Source organism: Mesocricetus auratus, unplaced genomic scaffold, assembly GCF_017639785.1.
Source record: "Mesocricetus auratus isolate SY011 unplaced genomic scaffold, BCM_Maur_2.0 Super-Scaffold_100022, whole genome shotgun sequence".
NCBI classification, from domain to species: domain Eukaryota; kingdom Metazoa; phylum Chordata; class Mammalia; order Rodentia; family Cricetidae; genus Mesocricetus; species Mesocricetus auratus.
The window spans coordinates 7,359,625-7,366,647 of record NW_024429203.1 but is presented as its reverse complement, the minus strand read 5'-3'; positions in this window follow the sequence as shown (position 1 = coordinate 7,366,647).

The following is a 7,023-nucleotide window of genomic DNA, read 5'->3' as shown; positions in this document are numbered from 1 at the left end:
CAGCCCTCCCAGTTCTAACAGAGGCATAGATGTCCTCCAACTACTCAGCAACCCTGATGGACTGGTGAGCTCCAGTCGCTCTTGGGTTTATTTCCTTCATTTGATAGAGAACCCAAGATGTCAAGGGTAAAAGATAGGCATGGGGCCATAGGGAAGACTGGGGCCTGTGAATAGTTTGTAAGACACCTGGGATTTAGGGATAAATGCCCAACTGAGGCTGGGGCAGATTACTTACCATCTATCTGTCTCTGGTGTCTCAAGTGCAAAATATCACAGCCTTAGATCTATATTGTCTATATATGTCAGGAGGTTTTCATGAAGCCCAAATCAAACACTACTATGAACACACTTATTCTTGCCTTAGGGTTCACTGAGCAATGCCCCTTCCTTTAGGGCTGTCTGTGGGTATGAAGTGAGAAAAAAGTGACAACTACATTTATTGAGAAATAATTATGTGTCAGGCACTGGGTGAATATCTTATGGAATTCTCATGAAGTCCTTTCCACCTGTGTCCAGAAGGGTAGCATTATCCACTCTGAAGAAAGGGAGGTTATATCCCAAGTATGCTCAGCAGGCAGATGGAAGATGTAACTCAGGTTTTTTTCCATTGAAGCCCACATCTTTTCCCTTAGCCAGGGAAACTACAACCTGCAGTTAGGTCCAGAACTCAAGGCCAAATACCAGTGCCCACTCATTTGAGTGTTACCTGGTGCTGCTCCAGGTGGCCAAGGTAGAACTGAGTACCTGCACACTTTTTAAGTGCCTGTGCATGGCCTAAAACATTTATTGCCTAAGAGACAAACAACCAAAGCCTAGGCATCCAACTGCCTGTGTTTAAGAGTGACCACTCCCAATTAGTGGTGTGACCAAGGAAGAGTGGCGTGGTGTACATTGTACTTTGAGAGTGTCCCAGGCTCTCGTAGTGCCTAGGGTGCCAGTAATGAGAAATGGTGGAAGCTTTAAGACTTAGAAGGTTAGCAACCATTTGGGCTTTGGTGGCAATTAGAGGCTGTGCCTTAACATCAAGTTAAGGAATTCCTTGTGAATAGGGAGAGATCTTTGGGTATGGGCACAGGCACGCAGAACGCACCAGGGTTAGAAGATCTGGGAAGAAGGAGATGCTTGCTCTTTGGGTCTCGGATAGCAGCGTGCAGACCTTTGGTTCTCGGCTTTCTTTGCTTCTCATGTAAGCAACTTCTGCCTCAATAAAATATCATACGACATCCCTACTTTGTGTAGCTTAATATTTCTGCGACACTCGTGTGATCCACGGTAGTTGTAAAAGAGTGTCATAAAAGCCTGAGACCAGCCTGTCTTAGAGCTCTGTCTTCCTTGATGACTTGTTCTGCATCCACACACCAACATAGCAGAGCTCCATGAACTGATATAGACAAGAAAAAATGTTTTCCAGAGTCCACGCCTAGCCATTTGGAACTTATGCTTTCAGAACTGTGAGCTAGTTAAGCCTCTGATTTGTAGGTTTGCTTGTTCCAGGTACTTCCTTCAGGAAATGAAAAGCTGACAAACATCAAGTAACTCTAGTAACTCTAGTATGTAAGTTCAGCTTTCCTCACCTGTACATTGCCATACTGCCAACACTTTCTCAGAAGACTGTGGTCAAATGGAGCTGATACACTTAGAGCTGTAAGGTTTTTTTTAAAAAAAAAAAAAGTCCCAGCTCTCAGTTTGAAAGCTGTTCAAAATTCGCCTGACTCACTTCCAGCTCAGGACTTAAAATCTCACCAATCCCCACCCTTGAAATCTCTATCTTGGAAAACTCCCCCCCCCACACTACAAAAAAAGAAACCCATAAACCTGTCTCCTATTCATTTTCTGCTGTTTCTCATCCAAGCATAGGAAGCCACCCTCTTGTCTCTTGTGTCTTTCCCAACAAATCTCTTGTATAAAGTTTGTTGCGCAATGTGACTTTGTGGTATTTCTTGGCTTCTGACTGACAGGATGTTTGCTTCCTACTGCCCTACCCCTCTACTCCTTACCCCCTACTCCCTACCTCCCTATCCCCCTAACTGGAGCTGCAACACTTCCATAGGGGAAACATTTCCCATCAGAGCAGCAACATTTCCATTGGGAAGGCCTTTTTCCTCAGATCTCTCTCTCTCTCTCTCTCTCTCTCTCTCTCTCTCTCTCTCTCTCTCTCTCTCTCTCTCTCTCTCTCTCTCCCTCTCTCTGTCTCTCTCTCATACACACACACACACACACACACACACAAATGCACACATCTTCTCACCCCAGATAGAGAACGCACAACAGACCAGAGTACAGATAGTACCAAAGCCTTGGTGAACCAATGAGTTATTTACAGGAATATGGGTGAGGAGTTTACTTACAGGAGCAGAAAAGACCCAAAGAGATGCATCACCAAGACCCACCCCAGCGTGAGTAACAGCTCACACAGCTGGGAACTTGGAGCACACTGAATAGCCTACAGGCAGCTCAACAGATTGGAGAGTGTCCTTTCCAGATGGCTCAGTGGATCTGCACCTCTTCCAGGTTGCTAAGCTTGTCTCTGCTTTTTTCAGGTGGCTGGACTTGTCTTAGAATCCTCTTCACAACTTGGCTTATCTGAGAGAGACGCCCCACTGTCTTCCCTGTTTACATACCCTGGGAATGTTGGGGCCTGCTGAATCTGGTCAGTTTCAGGGACTTCCTGGCGCTAGCTTGAGTTGTTTACTTCCTGTCTTGATGAGCTTCTCTGCAGGATTGAGTGTTCCAGTCTTGGAGAAACTGCGGCACACCAGCTCCCAAGTCTGCACAGTATCTCAGCAAATGCAAAGGAGGGCATGAAGTCCAGCTGTTGCCCTATCCCTTTGCTCCTTACATGGCCTCTTCTGTCTTCCAGGTTTCTGCCACTACCAACATGTGGAAAAGATTGGGTTTCTCCTTCTCCCGAGTTTCTCATGAGACTCTCTTTCCTTATATCTTCCTGCAGAGCAGAGCACAGGTCTCTCTGGCTCGGTGTCATGTTAGGTGAATAACCCATGCTGGTGGTTCCTGGACGCTACCACTCAAGGGAATTTTTGTTGGGACTGCTCAGCAGGTAAGCGAAGAGTGCATCAGTGAGAGAAAACAGGGAGGAAGAGGCACAAAGTGAGCTATCCATCCCATCTACCCCCAACTCTGAGTAGATCAACAGAGTCAATTTTTCTCAGAAAACAGGGATGTTTGGACTGAAGGATGTCCCAAGCAGTGGCAGGCTGGCAAAGCACAGCCATGATCTATTTTTTAACTGTCTATTCTGTTCTCCCAGGCCTTTAAAGGTTGGTTCAAATACATCTTTCAAATAGAACTGCTCTCCTTTGAAAGTAGTTGTGGTCTTTTAATGGTGGTATTGAGAGGCTTAAAAACCAGCCTCTGTAGTTCCCTACCTGTACAGATTCTTTAGGTAACTCAAAATGGGATTCACACCTGTGCTCCAAAGATTTTTACAATCAGCACCAAAGCCAAGAGCAGGGCTGAGCTACAGAAGCCATGCATAGGAAGCTTCCACAAAGATGGCCCCCACAGGGCCAGAAGGATGGCTCTTAATCTAGAGCAAGGCTGAAGAAGAGCCTTAGCCTTGCTTAACTGGACCATCAGTGGGGGGGTGAAGAACACATTCAAAAACACCCAAGTTAAGTCCTGAGCCCCTGGTTCTCACCAGGACCACCTCCTCTCTGTGGTTCTTGCTCCAAGCTGAGCATCGCTGGAGAACAGCTAATCACAGTTTCCCTCTGACTTTCTAGGAGCTTATGAGTCTTTCTACAGGTAATAGAAGTTGCCATTTGCTAAATCCCTGTGTTCCAGGTGCCCTTCAGAACCCTCAGCTCAGAAGTGGTAGAGTTCGGGAATGGGTTCTAGCCTTGTGTGATAAACCTTCTAAATGATGGTCTGCTCTATCCTGTACTATGAACTTACCTATCTAGAGACCTCCATTGTCACCTCTCCCACCTGAGACAGGTAGTTCTAGAAGGGGATATATGAGCCCCCTACCCCCATCAGGAATCTCTGCTTCCCTAATAAGCTTCAGCCCATGCTACAGAGGTCTGTCATATTCTTGTTGAAAGAATGAGAAAGAGGCAGAACCTGAGGAGGCAGAAGGAGTGTGCCCTTTGTGTGATGCTCTCCTGTGGTAAAGCTAACAACTGCAGAGTGCTGGGCAGCAGACCCACAGAGTTATCCAGCAACAACAGTATGGAAAACCACTCAAGCCTCATGTCCACTGAACAGACACAAGCCCACTCAATCATGTGACTCTGCTAGATCTTGCTCTTCTCCCCAGTTCCCTCTACCTTGCTAAACAACAACAACAACAAAAAACAAACAAGCAAACATTAGATTGCATTCCTAGAGCTAGCCACCAAGGTCTACACCCTTATTTGGCCACTTCCTCCTCCCTAGACTGACCACTGAGATCTAGTTATCAAAGTATTAACATTCAACCATCAGAAGCCCCCTTTGGTTCAGCTGGTTAAAAATCTCAATTTAAAGTAAACACGTCATCCTAACATGGGTTTTCCCCTTATACTTTTATAAACAGCTATTTTCCTATGGGTCACATCTGTCTCCTCTCTATCCAGAGGCAGTCCTTTGTCCCCCTGGGACGAATGTTCCTGTCCACTTTCCCTTGTCCCCCTCTCCTTCTCCCTTGTCCTCTATTTCTATCTCCTTTACCACTGCATCCTAGTCCATTCTAACACAGACCTCCCCTCTTCTCCTAAGAATGATAACTGCAAAGTCATTTGCTACTGTTTTCCCGCCTGAGTCAGAAAGCAGCCAATTTAACTTTTCTTTCCCCATTAATAAAGTACCTCTGTGAATACAGGTGTTTGGATGTGGTTTGTGCCTAATCCAGGGTCCATGAGGGAGCCCCTGCTATGCAGGGGTCTCCTTCATACACTATTCTCACTATTCAGATTTGTTTTCAAGCAAAACACCTTGACTTGATATAGCTTTAGTTTTTGTTTTTAGTACAAATGGACAGTAAAATTTATTTATGCACCTGTCCCCATCTTCTGTCTCTTTGTCTTTAAAACATGCTGTCTCTTTAGACATAGAAAGAAGTAAGCCAAAATGGAGTGCCGCAGCATGAACAGGGATGAGCCTAAAGTTATGGGCAGGCTAGACCGACCTCAGGAGAAAATGCCAGAGGCATGACAGGGTCAATAAGACAGGAAAGAACCCAGCATCAAGGACCAGAATAAACAAAGATGAAAACTTAAAGTAGGCTCTCTGTGCCAGGTTCTCCTTCCAGGACATGCCAAGGAACACTGCTCCCACCTCCACCCAGAAACCAACCACCTCCAAGGCCTTGAGCCTAGTGAAGGACAAAAAGAATCCTCTGCCTGGGTGTAAGGCACAGACTTCTCATTTTCAAAAAGCTTTTACAGGCATTAGCTAATTTATTTTGTTCCACCCAGCTTGACACCACACCAGAGCTGCACATGTAGAAAGAGACGTGTCAAAATGTCAGCAACATTGATAGAGCCAGGAAATCAGCCACCGGTGAGCAGACTGCAGTCACAGACAGCAATGGAGAGGGCAGGAAATCATGGCATGGTGATTGAGAGACCAGGCAAGCAGCTCCCTCTGTATTCTTCCTCTCCTCTCCTCCACAGGAGCCTCTAGGTCTGTTGGAGTCTGTATATTCTGGATCTCCTTACTGTCTTTAGATGGAAGGCTCAATCACACCTTGTCATGACCAGGCAGCGGTGGAAGGTTAGGGATAGATTCTAATAGGAGATCTTTGGATCTCTGGTGTCATAATCTTGACTATCAATTCAATTGCATCAGGAGTCAACTCAGAGACATTCCTCTGGGTAGATCTTGAGGGTATCCAGGATTAACTGACAAGACAAAACTCCACCCCAGAGCAAGTCATACCTACTGGTGCTTGATCTTAGGCAAAAGGCCCAGAAAAGATGGCCTTCCTAAGGTGAGTAAGTCTCACCCAGTCAGTTAAAGACGTGAGTAGCAGCACAAAAGTCTGAGTGAGCAGGAACTCCTTGTATCTAGAACAAGAGCACCTGTCTTTTCCTACCTCTGGCTCAAGCTGAAAACCCAGCTATTCCTGGTTTCAAGTCTGCCATTCTCAGCCTAGAGCTACTTACTGGGTACCCCCAAGTTTCCAAAATTTTGAGTCAGTCCTTAATAACACACACACACACACACACACACACACACACACACACACATTGGAGAAGATGGATGAAAACCATGCCACCAAGCCCTTGCAAGTGTTAAAACAATAACAGTGACCTCATGCTGTGTGGTTAAGTCATAAAGGTAGCTGAAAATAACTGCAGAGCTCAGTGTTGGTTAGATCTTCAGTGAGGACATATGCTACATGACAAGCCACAGCACAAGGTTATTCCTTCAGAGGTTAGGAACAGAGCCAGCACCTTGGTAAAATGCTAACATTGCTCCCCCACAGGAGGAGCAAAGCCTGTTTTCCAATGAAGTAGATGAAGCCAAGTGTGGCAACTCACGTAGACAATTCTAGTACTGGGAAGACAGAAGCAGGAGGATCATAAGTTTGAGGCCACAACCATGACTACATCAGGAGGTCCTGACTCAACACAAAGCAAAAAATTGGAGAGAAGAGAATATGGACAGAGGGGAAGGAGCAGTACACTTTACACATAAATTGGAATCTATTGAATGGGTTTACATGAGAAAACCTGTACAGAATTTCCTTGTGGTCATATCCCAACAGATCGATGCATATCTCTCCTCAGGTCTTTCCTCTTTCACTCACTTTCATTTCCCATGTCTTTCATTTACAAAGACATCATAATCACTTTCCTAAACTTTTGTTTTGAAACAAAAAAGAACACAGATATAGAATAAAAAGGTAGATTATTGAATCTATTCTGTAAAGAAAAAAGGAGCATATAGATATGATAAGATAAAAAGGTGGATTATTAAATCTACTCTTAAAAAGCAACTACTAGTTTTAAATATTTTACATTGGATTGGACTTTTGTATATTGAATACAAATATTGTATATTGATACAAATTTGAGA